Here is a 15895-nt window from a genome sequence, read left to right on the forward strand (position 1 = left end):
TTCATGGGATGATCTTGCATACCTCTAATCATAGTGCTGTGATGCCCTGGTCCCTTCATGGGATGATCTCTGATGCACTGGTCCCTTCATGGGATGATCTCTGATGCACTGGTCCCTTCATGGGATGATCTCTGATGCCCTGGTCCCTTCATGGGATGATCTTGCATACCTCTAATCATAGTGCTGTGATGCCCTCGTCCCTTCATGGGATGATCTCTGATGCCCTCGTCCGTTCATGGGATGATCTCTGATGCCCTCGTCCGTTCATGGGATGATCTCTGATGCCCTCGTCCGTTCATGGGATGATCTCTGATGCCCTGGGCCCTTCATGGGATGATCTCTGATGCCCTGGGCCCTTCATGGGATGATCTCTTATGCCCTGGTCCCTTCATGGGATGATCTCTGATGCACTGGTCCCTTCATGGGATGATCTTGCATACCTCTAATCATAGTGCTGTGATGCACTGGTCCCTTCATGGGATGATCTTGCATACCTCTAATCATAGTGCTGTGATGCCCTGGTCCCTTCATGGGATGATCTCTGATGCACTGGTCCCTTCATGGGATGATCTCTGACGCACTGGTCCCTTCATGGGATGATCTGACGCACTGGTCCCTTCATGGGATGATCTCTGACGCACTGGTCCCTTCATGGGATGATCTCTGACGCACTGGTCCCTTCATGGGATGATCTCTGATGCACTGGTCCCTTCATGGGATGATCTCTGATGCACTGGTCCCTTCATGGGATGATCTCTGATGCACTGGTCCCTTCATGGGATGATCTCTGATGCACTGGTCCCTTCATGGGATGATCTCTGATGCACTGGTCCCTTCATGGGATGATCTCTGATGCACTGGTCCCTTCATGGGATGATCTCTGATGCACTGGTCCCTTCATGGGATGATCTTGCATACCTCTAATCATAGTGCTGTGATGCCCTGGTCCCTTAATGGGATGATCTCTGATGCCCTGGTCCCTTAATGGGATGATCTCTGATGCCCTGGTCCCTTCATTGGATGATCTGATGCACTGGTCCCTTCATGGGATGAACTTGCATACCTCTAATCATAGTGCTGTGATGCCCTGTTCCCTTCATGGGATGATCTCTGATGCACTGGTCCCTTCATGGGATGATCTTTGATGCACTGGTCCCTTCATGGGATGATCTCTGCACTGGTCCCTTCATGGGATGATCTTGCATACCTCTAATCATAGTGCTCTGATGCTCTGGTCCCTTCATGGGATGCAGTCTGATGCTCTGGTCCCTTCATGGGATGATCTCTGATGCACTGGCCCCTTCATGGGATGATCTCTGATGCCCTGGTCCCTTCATGGGATGATCTCTGATGCACTGGTCCCTTCATGGGATGATCTCTGATGCACTGGTCCCTTCATGGGATGATCTTGCATACCTCTAATCATAGTGCTGTGATGCCCTGGTCCCTTCATGGGATGATCTCTGATGCCCTGGTCCCTTCATGGGATGATCTCTGATGCCCTGGTCCCTTCATGGGATGATCTCTGATGCCCTGGTCCCTTCATGGGATGATCTCTGATGCCCTGGTCCCTTCATGGGATGATCTCTGATGCCCTGGTCCCTTCATGGGATGATCTCTGATGCCCTGGTCCCTTCATGGGATGATCTCTGATGCCCTGGTCCCTTCATGGGATGATCTCTGATGCACTGGTCCCTTCATGGGATGATCTCTGATGCACTGGTCCCTTCATGGGATGATCTCTGATGCACTGGTCCCTTCATGGGATGATCTCTGATGCACTGGTCCATTCATGGGATGATCTTGCATACCTCTAATCATAGTGCTGTGATGCACTGATCCCTTCATGGGATGATCTTGCATACCTCTAATCATAGTGCTGTGATGCCCTGGTCCCTTCATGGGATGATCTCCGATGCCCTGGTCCCTTCATGGGATGATCTTTGATGCCCTGGTCCCTTCATGGGATGATCTGATGCACTGGTCCCTTCATGGGATGATCTGATGCACTGGTCCCTTCATGGGATGATCTTTGATGCACTGGTCCCTTCATGGGATGATCTTTGATGCACTGGTCCCTTCATGGGATGATCTGATGCACTGGTCCCTTCATGGGATGATCTCTGATGCACTGGTCCCTTCATGGGATGATCTCTGATGCCCTGGTCCCTTCATGGGATGATCTCTGATGCACTGGTCCCTTCATGGGATGATCTCTGATGCACTGGTCCCTTCATGGGATGATCTTGCATACCTCTAATCATAGTGCTGTGATGCCCTGGTCCCTTCATGGGATGATCTCTGATGCCCTGGTCCCTTCATGGGATGATCTCTGATGCCCTGGTCCCTTCATGGGATGATCTCTGATGCCCTGGTCCCTTCATGGGATGATCTCTGATGCCCTGGTCCCTTCATGGGATGATCTCTGATGCCCTGGTCCCTTCATGGGATGATCTCTGATGCCCTGGTCCCTTCATGGGATGATCTCTGATGCCCTGGTCCCTTCATGGGATGATCTCTGATGCCCTGGTCCCTTCATGGGATGATCTCTGATGCACTGGTCCCTTCATGGGATGATCTCTGATGCACTGGTCCCTTCATGGGATGATCTTGCATACCTCTAATCATAGTGCTGTGATGCACTGATCCCTTCATGGGATAATCTTGCATACCTCTAATCATAGTGCTGTGATGCCCTGGTCCCTTCATGGGATGATCTCCGATGCCCTGGTCCCTTCATGGGATGATCTCCGATGCCCTGGTCCCTTCATGGGATGATCTCCGATGCCCTGGTCCCTTCATGGGATGATCTCCGATGCCCTGGTCCCTTCATGGGATGATCTCCGATGCCCTGGTCCCTTCATGGGATGATCTCCGATGCCCTGGTCCCTTCATGGGATGATCTTGCATACCTCTAATCATAGTGCTCTGATGCTCTGGTCCCTTCATGGGATGATGTCTGATGCTCTGGTCCCTTCATGGGATGAACTTGCATACCTCTAATCATAGTGCTGTGATGCCCTGTTCCCTTCATGGGATGATCTCTGATGCACTGGTCCCTTCATGGGATGATCTCTGATGCACTGGTCCCTTCATGGGATGATCTCTGATGCACTGGTCCCTTCATGGGATGATCTCTGATGCACTGGTCCCTTCATGGGATGATCTTGCATACCTCTAATCATAGTGCTCTGATGCACTGGTCCCTTCATGGGATGATCTCTGATGCACTGGTCCCTTCATGGGATGATCTTGCATACCTCTAATCATAGTGCTGTGATGCCCTGGTCCCTTCATGGGATGATGTCTGATGCCCTGGTCCCTTCATGGGATGATGTCTGATGCCCTGGTCCCTTCATGGGATGATGTCTGATGCCCTGGTCCCTTCATGGGATGATGTCTGATGCCCTGGTCCCTTCATGGGATGATGTCTGATGCACTAATCCCTTCATGGGATGATGTCTGATGCACTAGTCCCTTCATGGGATGATGTCTGATGCACTGGTCCCTTCATGGGATGATCTCCGATGCACTGGTCCCTTCATGGGATGATCTCTGATGCACTGGTCCCTTCATGGGATGATCTCTGATGCACTGGCCCCTTAATGGGATGATCTTGCATACCTCTAATCATGGTGCTGTGATGCACTGGTCCCTTCATGGGATGATCTCTGATGCACTGGTCCCTTCATGGGATGATCTCTGATGCACTGGTCCCTTCATGGGATGATCTGATGCACTGGTCCCTTCATGGGATGATCTCTGATGCACTGGTCCCTTCATGGGATGATCTTTGATGCCCTGGTCCCTTCATGGGATGATCTCTGATGCCCTGGTCCCTTCATGGGATGATCTCTGATGCACTGGTCCCTTCATGGGATGATCTCTGATGCACTGGTCCCTTCATGGGATGATCTCTGATGCACTGGTCCCTTCATGGGATGATCTTGCATACCTCTAATCATAGTGCTGTGATGCACTGATCCCTTCATGGGATAATCTTGCATACCTCTAATCATAGTGCTGTGATGCCCTGGTCCCTTCATGGGATGATCTCCGATGCCCTGGTCCCTTCATGGGATGATCTCCGATGCCCTGGTCCCTTCATGGGATGATCTCCGATGCCCTGGTCCCTTCATGGGATGATCTCCGATGCCCTGGTCCCTTCATGGGATGATCTCCGATGCCCTGGTCCCTTCATGGGATGATCTTGCATACCTCTAATCATAGTGCTCTGATGCTCTGGTCCCTTCATGGGATGATGTCTGATGCTCTGGTCCCTTCATGGGATGAACTTGCATACCTCTAATCATAGTGCTGTGATGCCCTGTTCCCTTCATGGGATGATCTCTGATGCACTGGTCCCTTCATGGGATGATCTCTGATGCACTGGTCCCTTCATGGGATGATCTCTGATGCACTGGTCCCTTCATGGGATGATCTCTGATGCACTGGTCCCTTCATGGGATGATCTTGCATACCTCTAATCATAGTGCTCTGATGCACTGGTCCCTTCATGGGATGATCTCTGATGCACTGGTCCCTTCATGGGATGATCTTGCATACCTCTAATCATAGTGCTGTGATGCCCTGGTCCCTTCATGGGATGATCTCTGATGCCCTGGTCCCTTCATGGGATGATGTCTGATGCCCTGGTCCCTTCATGGGATGATGTCTGATGCCCTGGTCCCTTCATGGGATGATGTCTGATGCACTAATCCCTTCATGGGATGATGTCTGATGCACTAGTCCCTTCATGGGATGATGTCTGATGCACTGGTCCCTTCATGGGATGATCTCCGATGCACTGGTCCCTTCATGGGATGATCTCTGATGCACTGGTCCCTTCATGGGATGATCTCTGATGCACTGGCCCCTTAATGGGATGATCTTGCATACCTCTAATCATGGTGCTGTGATGCACTGGTCCCTTCATGGGATGATCTCTGATGCACTGGTCCCTTCATGGGATGATCTCTGATGCACTGGTCCCTTCATGGGATGATCTCTGATGCACTGGTCCCTTCATGGGATGATCTGATGCACTGGTCCCTTCATGGGATGATCTGATGCACTGGTCCCTTCATGGGATGATCTTTGATGCCCTGGTCCCTTCATGGGATGATCTCTGCACTGGTCCCTTCATGGGATGATCTCTGCACTGGTCCCTTCATGGGATGATCTCTGATGCACTGGTCCCTTCATGGGCTGATCTTGCATACCTCTAATCATAGCGCTGTGATGCCCTGGTCCCTTCATGGGATGATCTCTGATGCCCTGGTCCCTTCATGGGATGATCTCTGATGCCCTGGTCCCTTCATGGGATGATCTCTGCACTGGTCCCTTCATGGGATGATCTTGCATACCTCTAATCATAGTGCTGTGATGCACTGGTCCCTTCATGGGATGATCTTGCATACCTCTAATCATAGTGCTGTGATGCCCTGGTCCCTTCATGGGATGATCTCTGATGCCCTGGTCCCTTCTTGGGATGATCTCTGATGCCCTGGTCCCTTCTTGGGATGATCTCTGATGCCCTGGTCCCTTCTTGGGATGATCTCTGATGCCCTGGTCCCTTCATGGGATGATCTCTGATGCACTGGTCCCTTCTTGGGATGATCTCTGATGCCCTGGTCCATTCTTGGGATGATCTCTGATGCCCTGGTCCCTTCATGGGATGATCTTGCATACCTCTAATCATAGTGCTGTGATGCACTGGTCCCTTCATGGGATGATCTTTGATGCACTGGTCCCTTCATGGGATGATGTCTGATGCACTGGTCCCTTCATGGGATGATGTCTAATGCACTGGTCCCTTCATGGCATGATCTTGCATACCTCTAATCATAGCGCTGTGATGCACTGGTCCCTTCATGGGATGATGTCTGATGCACTGGTCCCTTCATGGGATGATGTCTGATGCACTGGTCCCTTCATGGGATGATGTCTGATGCACTGGTCCCTTCATGGGATGATGTCTGATGCACTGGTCCCTTCATGGGATGATGTCTGATGCACTGGTCCCTTCATGGGATGATGTCTGATGCACTGGTCCCTTCATGGGATGATGTCTGATGCACTGGTCCCTTCATGGGATGATGTCTGATGCACTGGTCCCTTCATGGGATGATGTCTGATGCACTGGTCCCTTCATGGGATGATCTCTGATGCACTGGTCCCTTCATGGGATGATCTCTGATGCACTGGTCCCTTCATGGGATGATCTCTGATGCACTGGTCCCTTCATGGGATGATCTCTGATGCACTGGTCCCTTCATGGGATGATCTCTGATGCACTGGTCCCTTCATGGGATGATCTCTGATGCACTGGTCCCTTCATGGGATGATCTCTGATGCACTGGTCCTTTCATGGGATGATGTCTGATGCACTGGTCCCTTCATGGGATGATCTTGCATACCTCTAATCATAGTGCTGTGATGCACTGGTCCCTTCATGGGATGATCTTGCATACCTCTAATCATAGTGCTGTGATGCCCTGGTCCCTTCTTGGGATGATCTCTGATGCCCTGGTCCCTTCTTGGGATGATCTCTGATGCCCTGGTCCCTTCTTGGGATGATCTCTGATGCCCTGGTCCCTTCTTGGGATGATCTCTGATGCCCTGGTCCCTTCTTGGGATGATCTCTGATGCCCTGGTCCCTTCATGGGATGATCTTGCATACCTCTAATCATAGTGCTGTGATGCACTGGTCCCTTCATGGGATGATCTTTGATGCACTGGTCCCTCCATGGGATGATCTTTGATGCACTGGTCCCTCCATGGGATGATCTTTGATGCACTGGTCCCTCCATGGGATGATCTTTGATGCACTGGTCCCTTCATGGGATGATCTTTGATGCACTGGTCCCTTCATGGGATGATCTCTGCACTGGTCCCTTCAGGGGATGATCTTGCATACCTCTAATCATAGTGCTGTGATGCCCTGGTCCCTTCATGGGATGATGTCTGATGCCCTGGTCCCTTCATGGGTTGATGTCTGATGCTCTGGTCCCTTCATGGGATGATGTCTGATGCTCTGGTCCCTTCATGGGATGATGTCTGATGCTCTGGTCCCTTCATGGGATGATCTCTGATGCTCTGGTCCCTTCATGGGATGATCTCTGATGCACTGGTCCCTTCATGGGATGATCTCTGATGCACTGGTCCCTTCATGGGATGATCTCTGATGCACTGGTCCCTTCATGGGATGATCTCTGATGCACTGGTCCCTTCATGGGATGATCTCTGATGCACTGGTCCCTTCATGGGATGATCTCTGATGCACTGGTCCCTTCATGGGATGATCTCTGATGCACTGGTCCCTTCATGGGATGATTTCTGATGCACTGGTCCCTTCATGGGATGATTTCTGATGCACTGGTCCCTTCATGGGATGATTTCTGATGCACTGGTCCCTTCATGGGATGATCTTGCATACCTCTAATCATAGTGCTGTGATGCCCTGGTCCCTTCATGGGATGATCTCTGATGCACTGGTCCCTTCATGGGATGATCTTTGATGCACTGGTCCCTTCATTGGATGATATCTGCACTGGTCCCTTCATGGGATGATCTTGCATACCTCTAATCATAGTGCTGTGATGCCCTGGTCCCTTCATGGGATGATCTGATGCACTGGTCCCTTCATGGGATGATCTGATGCCCTGGTCCCTTCATGGGATGATCTCTGATGCCCTGGTCCCTTCATGGGATGATCTCTGATGCCCTGGTCCCTTCATGGGATGATCTCTGATGCCCTGGTCCCTTCATGGGATGATCTCTGATGCCCTGGTCCCTTCATGGGATGATCTCTGATGCCCTGGTCCCTTCATGGGATGATCTCTGATGCCCTGGTCCCTTCATGGGATGATCTCTGATGCCCTGGTCCCTTCATGGGATGATCTCTGATGCCCTGGTCCCTTCATGGGATGATCTCTGATGCCCTGGTCCCTTCATGGGATGATCTCTGATGTACTGGTCCCTTCATGGGATGATCTTGCATACCTCTAATCATAGTGCTGTGATGCACTGGTCCCTTCATGGGTTGATCTCTGATGCACTGGTCCCTTCATGGGATGATCTTTGATGCACTGGTCCCTTCATGGGATGATCTCTGCACTGGTCCCTTCATGGGATGATCTTGAATACCTCTAATCATAGTGCTGTGATGCCCTGGTCCCTTCATGGGATGATCTCTGATGCCCTGTTCCCTTCATGGGATGATCTCTGATGCCCTGGTCCCTTCATGGGATGATGTCTGATGCCCTGGTCCCTTCATGGGATGATGTCTGATGCACTGGCCCCTTCATGGGCTGATCTTGCATACCTCTAATGTAAGTGCTGTGGTGTACTGGTCCCTTCATGGGATGATCTCTGATGTACTGGTCCCTTCATGGGATGATCTTGCATACCTCTAATCATAGTGCTGTGATGCACTGTTCCCTTCATGGGATGATCTCTGATGCACTGGTCCCTTCATGGGATGATCTTTGATGCACTGGTCCCTTCATGGGATGATCTCTGCACTGGTCCCTTCATGGGATGATCTCTGCACTGGTCTCTTCATGGGATGATCTCTGATGCACTGGTCCCTTCATGGGATGATCTCTGATGCACTGGTCCCTTCATGGGATGATGTCTGATGCACTGGTCCCTTCATGGGATGATGTCTGATGCACTGGTCCCTTCATGGGATGATGTCTGATGCACTGGTCCCTTCATGGGATGATGTCTGATGCACTGGTCCCTTCATGGGATGATCTCTGATGCACTGGTCCCTTCATGGGATGATCTCTGATGCACTGGTCCCTTCATGGGATGATGTCTGATGCACTGGTCCCTTCATGGGATGATCTTGCATACCTCTAATCATAGTGCTGTGAAGCCCTGGTCCCTTCATGGGATGATCTCCGATGCCCTGGTCCCTTCATGGGATGATCTCCGATGCCCTGGTCCCTTCTTGGGATGATCTCTGATGCCCTGGTCCCTTCTTGGGATGATCTCTGATGCCCTGGTCCCTTCATGGGATGATCTTGCATACCTCTAATCATAGTGCTCTGATGCACTGGTCCCTTCATGGGATGATCTTAGATGCACTGGTCCCTTCATGGGATGATCTTTGATGCACTGGTCCCTTCATGGGATGATCTTGCATACCTCTAATCATAGTGCTCTGATGCTCTGGTCCCTTCATGGGATGATCTCTGATGCACTGGCCCCTTCATGGGATGATCTCTGATGCCCTGGTCCCTTCATGGGATGATCTCTGATGCCCTGGTCCCTTCATGGGATGATCTCTGATGCCCTGGTCCCTTCATGGGATGATCTCTGATGCCCTGGTCCCTTCATGGGATGATCTCTGATGCCCTGGTCCCTTCATGGGATGATCTCTGATGCCCTGGTCCCTTCATGGGATGATCTCTGATGCCCTGGTCCCTTCATGGGATGATCTCTGATGCCCTGGTCCCTTCATGGGATGATCTTGCATACCTCTAATCATAGTGCTGTGATGCCCTGGTCCCTTCATGGGATGATCTCTGATGCGCTGGTCCCTTCATGGGATGATCTCTGATGCGCTGGTCCCTTCATGGGATGATCTCTGATGCCCTGGTCCCTTCATGGGATAATCTCTGATGCCCTGGTCCCTTCATGGGATGATCTCTGATGCCCTGGTCCCTTCATTGGGATGATATCTGATGCACTGGTCTCTTCATGGGATGATCTTGCATACCTCTAATCATAGTGCTGTGATGCCCTGGTCCCTTCATGGGATGATCTCTGATGCACTGGTCCCTTCATGGGATGATCGTTGATGCACTGGTCCCTTCATGGGATGATCTCTGCACTGGTCCCTTCATGGGATGATCTTGCATACCTCTAATCATAGTGCTCTGATGCACTGGTCCCTTCATGGGATGATCTCTGATGCACTGGTCCCTTCATGGGATGATCTCTGATGCACTGGTCCCTTCATGGGATGATCTCTGATGCACTGGTCCCTTCATGGGATGATCTCTGACGCACTGGTCCCTTCATGGGATGATCTCTGACGCACTGGTCCCTTCATGGGATGACCTCTGACGCACTGGTCCCTTCATGGGATGATCTCTGACGCACTGGTCCCTTCATGGGATGATCTCTGACGCACTGGTCCCTTCATGGGATGATCTCTGACGCACTGGTCCCTTCATGGGATGATCTCTGACGCACTGGTCCCTTCATGGGATGATCTCTGATGCACTGGTCCCTTCATGGGATGATCTCTGATGCACTGGTCCCTTCATGGGATGATCTCTGATGCACTGGTCCCTTCATGGGATGATCTCTGATGCACTGGTCCCTTCATGGGATGATCTTGCATACCTCTAATCATAGTGCTGTGATGCCCTGGTCCCTTCATGGGATGATCTCTGATGCCCTGGTCCCTTAATGGGATGATCTCTGATGCCCTGGTCCCTTCATTGGATGATCTCTGATGCACTGGTCCCTTCATGGGATGAACTTGCATACCTCTAATCATAGTGCTGTGATGCCCTGTTCCCTTCATGGGATGATCTCTGATGCACTGGTCCCTTCATGGGATGATCTTTGATGCACTGGTCCCTTCATGGGATGATCTCTGCACTGGTCCCTTCATGGGATGATCTTGCATACCTCTAATCATAGTGCTCTGATGCTCTGGTCCCTTCATGGGATGCAGTCTGATGCTCTGGTCCCTTCATGGGATGATCTCTGATGCACTGGTCCCTTCATGGGATGATCTCTGATGCACTGGTCCCTTCATGGGATGATCTTGCATACCTCTAATCATAGTGCTGTGATGCCCTGGTCCCTTCATGGGATGATCTCTGATGCCCTGGTCCCTTCATGGGATGATCTCTGATGCCCTGGTCCCTTCATGGGATGATCTCTGATGCCCTGGTCCCTTCATGGGATAATCTCTGATGCCCTGGTCCCTTCATGGGATGATCTCTGATGCACTGGTCCCTTCATGGGATGATCTCTGATGCAATAGTCCCTTCATGGGATGATCTCTGATGCACTGGTCCATTCATGGGATGATCTTGCATACCTCTAATCATAGTGCTGTGATGCACTGATCCCTTCATGGGATGATCTTGCATACCTCTAATCATAGTGCTGTGATGCCCTGGTCCCTTCATGGAATGATCTCCGATGCCCTGGTCCCTTCATGGGATGATCTCCGATGCCCTGGTCCCTTCATGGGATGATCTCCGATGCCCTGGTCCCTTCATGGGATGATCTCCGATGCCCTGGTCCCTTCATGGGATGATCTCCGATGCCCTGGTCCCTTCATGGGATGATCTCCGATGCCCTGGTCCCTTCATGGGATGATCTCCGATGCCCTGGTCCCTTCATGGGATGATCTCCGATGCCCTGGTCCCTTCATGGGATGATCTCCGATGCCCTGGTCCCTTCATGGGATGATCTCCGATGCCCTGGTCCCTTCATGGGATGATCTCCGATGCCCTGGTCCCTTCATGGGATGATCTCCGATGCCCTGGTCCCTTCATGGGATGATCTCCGATGCCCTGGGCCCTTCATGGGATGATCTCCGATGCCCTGGGCCCTTCATGGGATGATCTCCGATGCCCTGGGCCCTTCATGGGATGATCTCTGATGCCCTGGGCCCTTCATGGGATGATCTCCGATGCCCTGGGCCCTTCATGGGATGATCTCCGATGCCCTTCATGGGATGATCTCCGATGCCCTGGGCCCTTCATGGGATGATCTCCGATGCCCTGGGCCCTTCATGCCCTGGTCCCTTCATGGGATGATCTCTGATGCCCTGGTCCCTTCATGGGATGATCTCTGATGCCCTGGTCCCTTCATGGGATGATCTCTGATGCACTGGTCCCTTCATGGGATGATCTTGCATACCTCTAATCATAGTGCTGTGATGCACTGGTCCCTTCATGGGATGATCTCTGATGCACTGGTCCCTTCATGGGATGAAGTCTGATGCACTGGTCCCTTCATGGGATGATCTTGCATACCTCTAATCATAGTGCTGTGATGCCCTGGTTCCTTCATGGGATGATCTCCGATGCCCTGGTTCCTTCATGGGATGATCTCCGATGCCCTGGTCCCTTCATGGGATGATCTCTGATGCCCTGGTCCCTTCATGGGATGATCTCTGATGCCCTGGTCCCTTCATGGGATGATCTCTGATGCCCTGGTCCCTTCATGGGATGATCTCTGATGCCCTGGTCCCTTCATGGGATGATCTCTGATGCCCTGGTCCCTTCATGGGATGATCTCTGATGCCCTGGTCCCTTCATGGGATGATCTCTGATGCCCTGGTCCCTTCATGGGATGATCTCTGATGCCCTGGTCCCTTCATGGGATGATCTCTGATGCCCTGGTCCCTTCATGGGATGATCTCTGATGCCCTGGTCCCTTCATGGGATGATCTCTGATGCACTGGTCCCTTCATGGGATGATCTCTGATGCACTGGTCCCTTCATGGGATGATCTCTGATGCACTGGTCCCTTCATGGGATGATCTCTGATGCACTGAACCCTTCATGGGATGATCTCTGATGCACTGGTCCCTTCATGGGATGATCTCTGATGCACTGGTCCCTTCATGGGATGATCTCTGATGCACTGGTCCCTTCATGGGATGATCTCTGATGCACTGGTCCCTTCATGGGATGATGTCTGATGCACTGGTCCCTTCATGGGATGATCTTGCATACCTCTAATCATAGTGCTGTGAAGCCCTGGTCCCTTCATGGGATGATCTCCGATGCCCTGGTCCCTTCATGGGATGATCTCCGATGCCCTGGTCCCTTCTTGGGATGATCTCTGATGCCCTGGTCCCTTCTTGGGATGATCTCTGATGCCCTGGTCCCTTCATGGGATGATCTTGCATACCTCTAATCATAGTGCTCTGATGCACTGGTCCCTTCATGGGATGATCTTTGATGCACTGGTCCCTTCATGGGATGATCTTTGATGCACTGGTCCCTTCATGGGATGATCTTGCATACCTCTAATCATAGTGCTCTGATGCTCTGGTCCCTTCATGGGATGATCTCTGATGCTCTGGCCCCTTCATGGGATGATCTCTGATGCTCTGGCCCCTTCATGGGATGATCTCTGATGCCCTGGTCCCTTCATGGGATGATCTCTGATGCCCTGGTCCCTTCATGGGATGATCTCTGATGCCCTGGTCCCTTCATGGGATGATCTCTGATGCCCTGGTCCCTTCATGGGATGATCTCTGATGCCCTGGTCCCTTCATGGGATGATCTCTGATGCACTGGTCCCTTCATGGGATGATCTCTGATGCACTGGTCCCTTCATGGGATGATCTTGCATACCTCTAATCATAGTGCTGTGATGCCCTGGTCCCTTCATGGGATGATCTCTGATGCGCTGGTCCCTTCATGGGATGATCTCTGATGCGCTGGTCCCTTCATGGGATGATTTCTGATGCCCTGGTCCCTTCATGGGATAATCTCTGATGCCCTGGTCCCTTCATGGGATGATCTCTGATGCCCTGGTCCCTTCATTGGGATGATATCTGATGCACTGGTCTCTTCATGGGATGATCTTGCATACCTCTAATCATAGTGCTGTGATGCCCTGGTCCCTTCATGGGATGATCTCTGATGCACTGGTCCCTTCATGGGATGATCTCTGATGCACTGGTCCCTTCATGGGATGATCGTTGATGCACTGGTCCCTTCATGGGATGATATCTGCACTGGTCCCTTCATGGGATGATCTTGCATACCTCTAATCATAGTGCTCTGATGCACTGGTCCCTTCATGGGATGATCTCTGATGCACTGGTCCCTTCATGGGATGATCTCTGATGCACTGGTCCCTTCATGGGATGATCTCTGACGCACTGGTCCCTTCATGGGATGATCTCTGACGCACTGGTCCCTTCATGGGATGATCTCTGACGCACTGGTCCCTTCATGGGATGATCTCTGACGCACTGGTCCCTTCATGGGATGATCTCTGACGCACTGGTCCCTTCATGGGATGATCTCTGACGCACTGGTCCCTTCATGGGATGATCTCTGATGCACTGGTCCCTTCATGGGATGATCTCTGATGCACTGGTCCCTTCATGGGATGATCTCTGATGCACTGGTCCCTTCATGGGATGATCTCTGATGCACTGGTCCCTTCATGGGATGATCTCTGATGCCCTGGTCCCTTCATGGGATGATCTCTGATGCCCTGGTCCCTTCATGGGATGATCTCTGATGCCCTGGTCCCTTCATGGGATGATCTCTGATGCCCTGGTCCCTTCATGGGATGATCTCTGATGCCCTGGTCCCTTCATGGGATGATCTCTGATGCCCTGGTCCCTTCATGGGATGATCTCTGATGCCCTGGTCCCTTCCTTGGGATGATCTCTGATGCCCTGGTCCCTTCATGGGATGATCTCTGATGCACTGGTCCCTTCATGGGATGATCTCTGATGCACTGGTCCCTTCATGGGATGATCTCTGATGCACTGGTCCCTTCATGGGATGATCTCTGATGCACTGGTCCCTTCATGGGATGATCTCTGATGCACTGGTCCCTTCATGGGATGATCTCTGATGCACTGGTCCCTTCATGGGATGATCTCTGATGCACTGGTCCCTTCATGGGATGATGTCTGATGCACTGGTCCCTTCATGGGATGATCTTGCATACCTCTAATCATAGTGCTGTGAAGCCCTGGTCCCTTCATGGGATGATCTCCGATGCCCTGGTCCCTTCATGGGATGATCTCCGATGCCCTGGTCCCTTCTTGGGATGATCTCTGATGCCCTGGTCCCTTCTTGGGATGATCTCTGATGCCCTGGTCCCTTCATGGGATGATCTTGCATACCTCTAATCATAGTGCTCTGATGCACTGGTCCCTTCATGGGATGATCTTTGATGCACTGGTCCCTTCATGGGATGATCTTTGATGCACTGGTCCCTTCATGGGATGATCTTGCATACCTCTAATCATAGTGCTCTGATGCTCTGGTCCCTTCATGGGATGATCTCTGATGCTCTGGCCCCTTCATGGGATGATCTCTGATGCCCTGGTCCCTTCATGGGATGATCTCTGATGCCCTGGTCCCTTCATGGGATGATCTCTGATGCCCTGGTCCCTTCATGGGATGATCTCTGATGCCCTGGTCCCTTCATGGGATGATCTCTGATGCACTGGTCCCTTCATGGGATGATCTCTGATGCACTGGTCCCTTCATGGGATGATCTCTGATGCACTGGTCCCTTCATGGGATGATCTTGCATACCTCTAATCATAGTGCTGTGATGCCCTGGTCCCTTCATGGGATGATCTCTGATGCGCTGGTCCCTTCATGGGATGATCTCTGATGCGCTGGTCCCTTCATGGGATGATTTCTGATGCCCTGGTCCCTTCATGGGATAATCTGATGCCCTGGTCCCTTCATGGGATGATCTCTGATGCCCTGGTCCCTTCATTGGGATGATATCTGATGCACTGGTCTCTTCATGGGATGATCTTGCATACCTCTAATCATAGTGCTGTGATGCCCTGGTCCCTTCATGGGATGATCTCTGATGCACTGGTCCCTTCATGGGATGATCGTTGATGCACTGGTCCCTTCATGGGATGATCTCTGCACTGGTCCCTTCATGGGATGATCTTGCATACCTCTAATCATAGTGCTCTGATGCACTGGTCCCTTCATGGGATGATCTCTGATGCACTGGTCCCTTCATGGGATGATCTCTGATGCACTGGTCCCTTCATGGGATGATCTCTGATGCACTGGTCCCTTCATGGGATGATCTCTGACGCACTGGTCCCTTCATGGGATGATCTCTGACGCACTGGTCCCTTCATGGGATGATCTCTGACGCACTGGTCCCTTCATGGGAT

This window comes from Triturus cristatus, chromosome 6 (genome assembly GCF_964204655.1).
Source record: "Triturus cristatus chromosome 6, aTriCri1.1, whole genome shotgun sequence".
Taxonomy (NCBI): domain Eukaryota; kingdom Metazoa; phylum Chordata; class Amphibia; order Caudata; family Salamandridae; genus Triturus; species Triturus cristatus.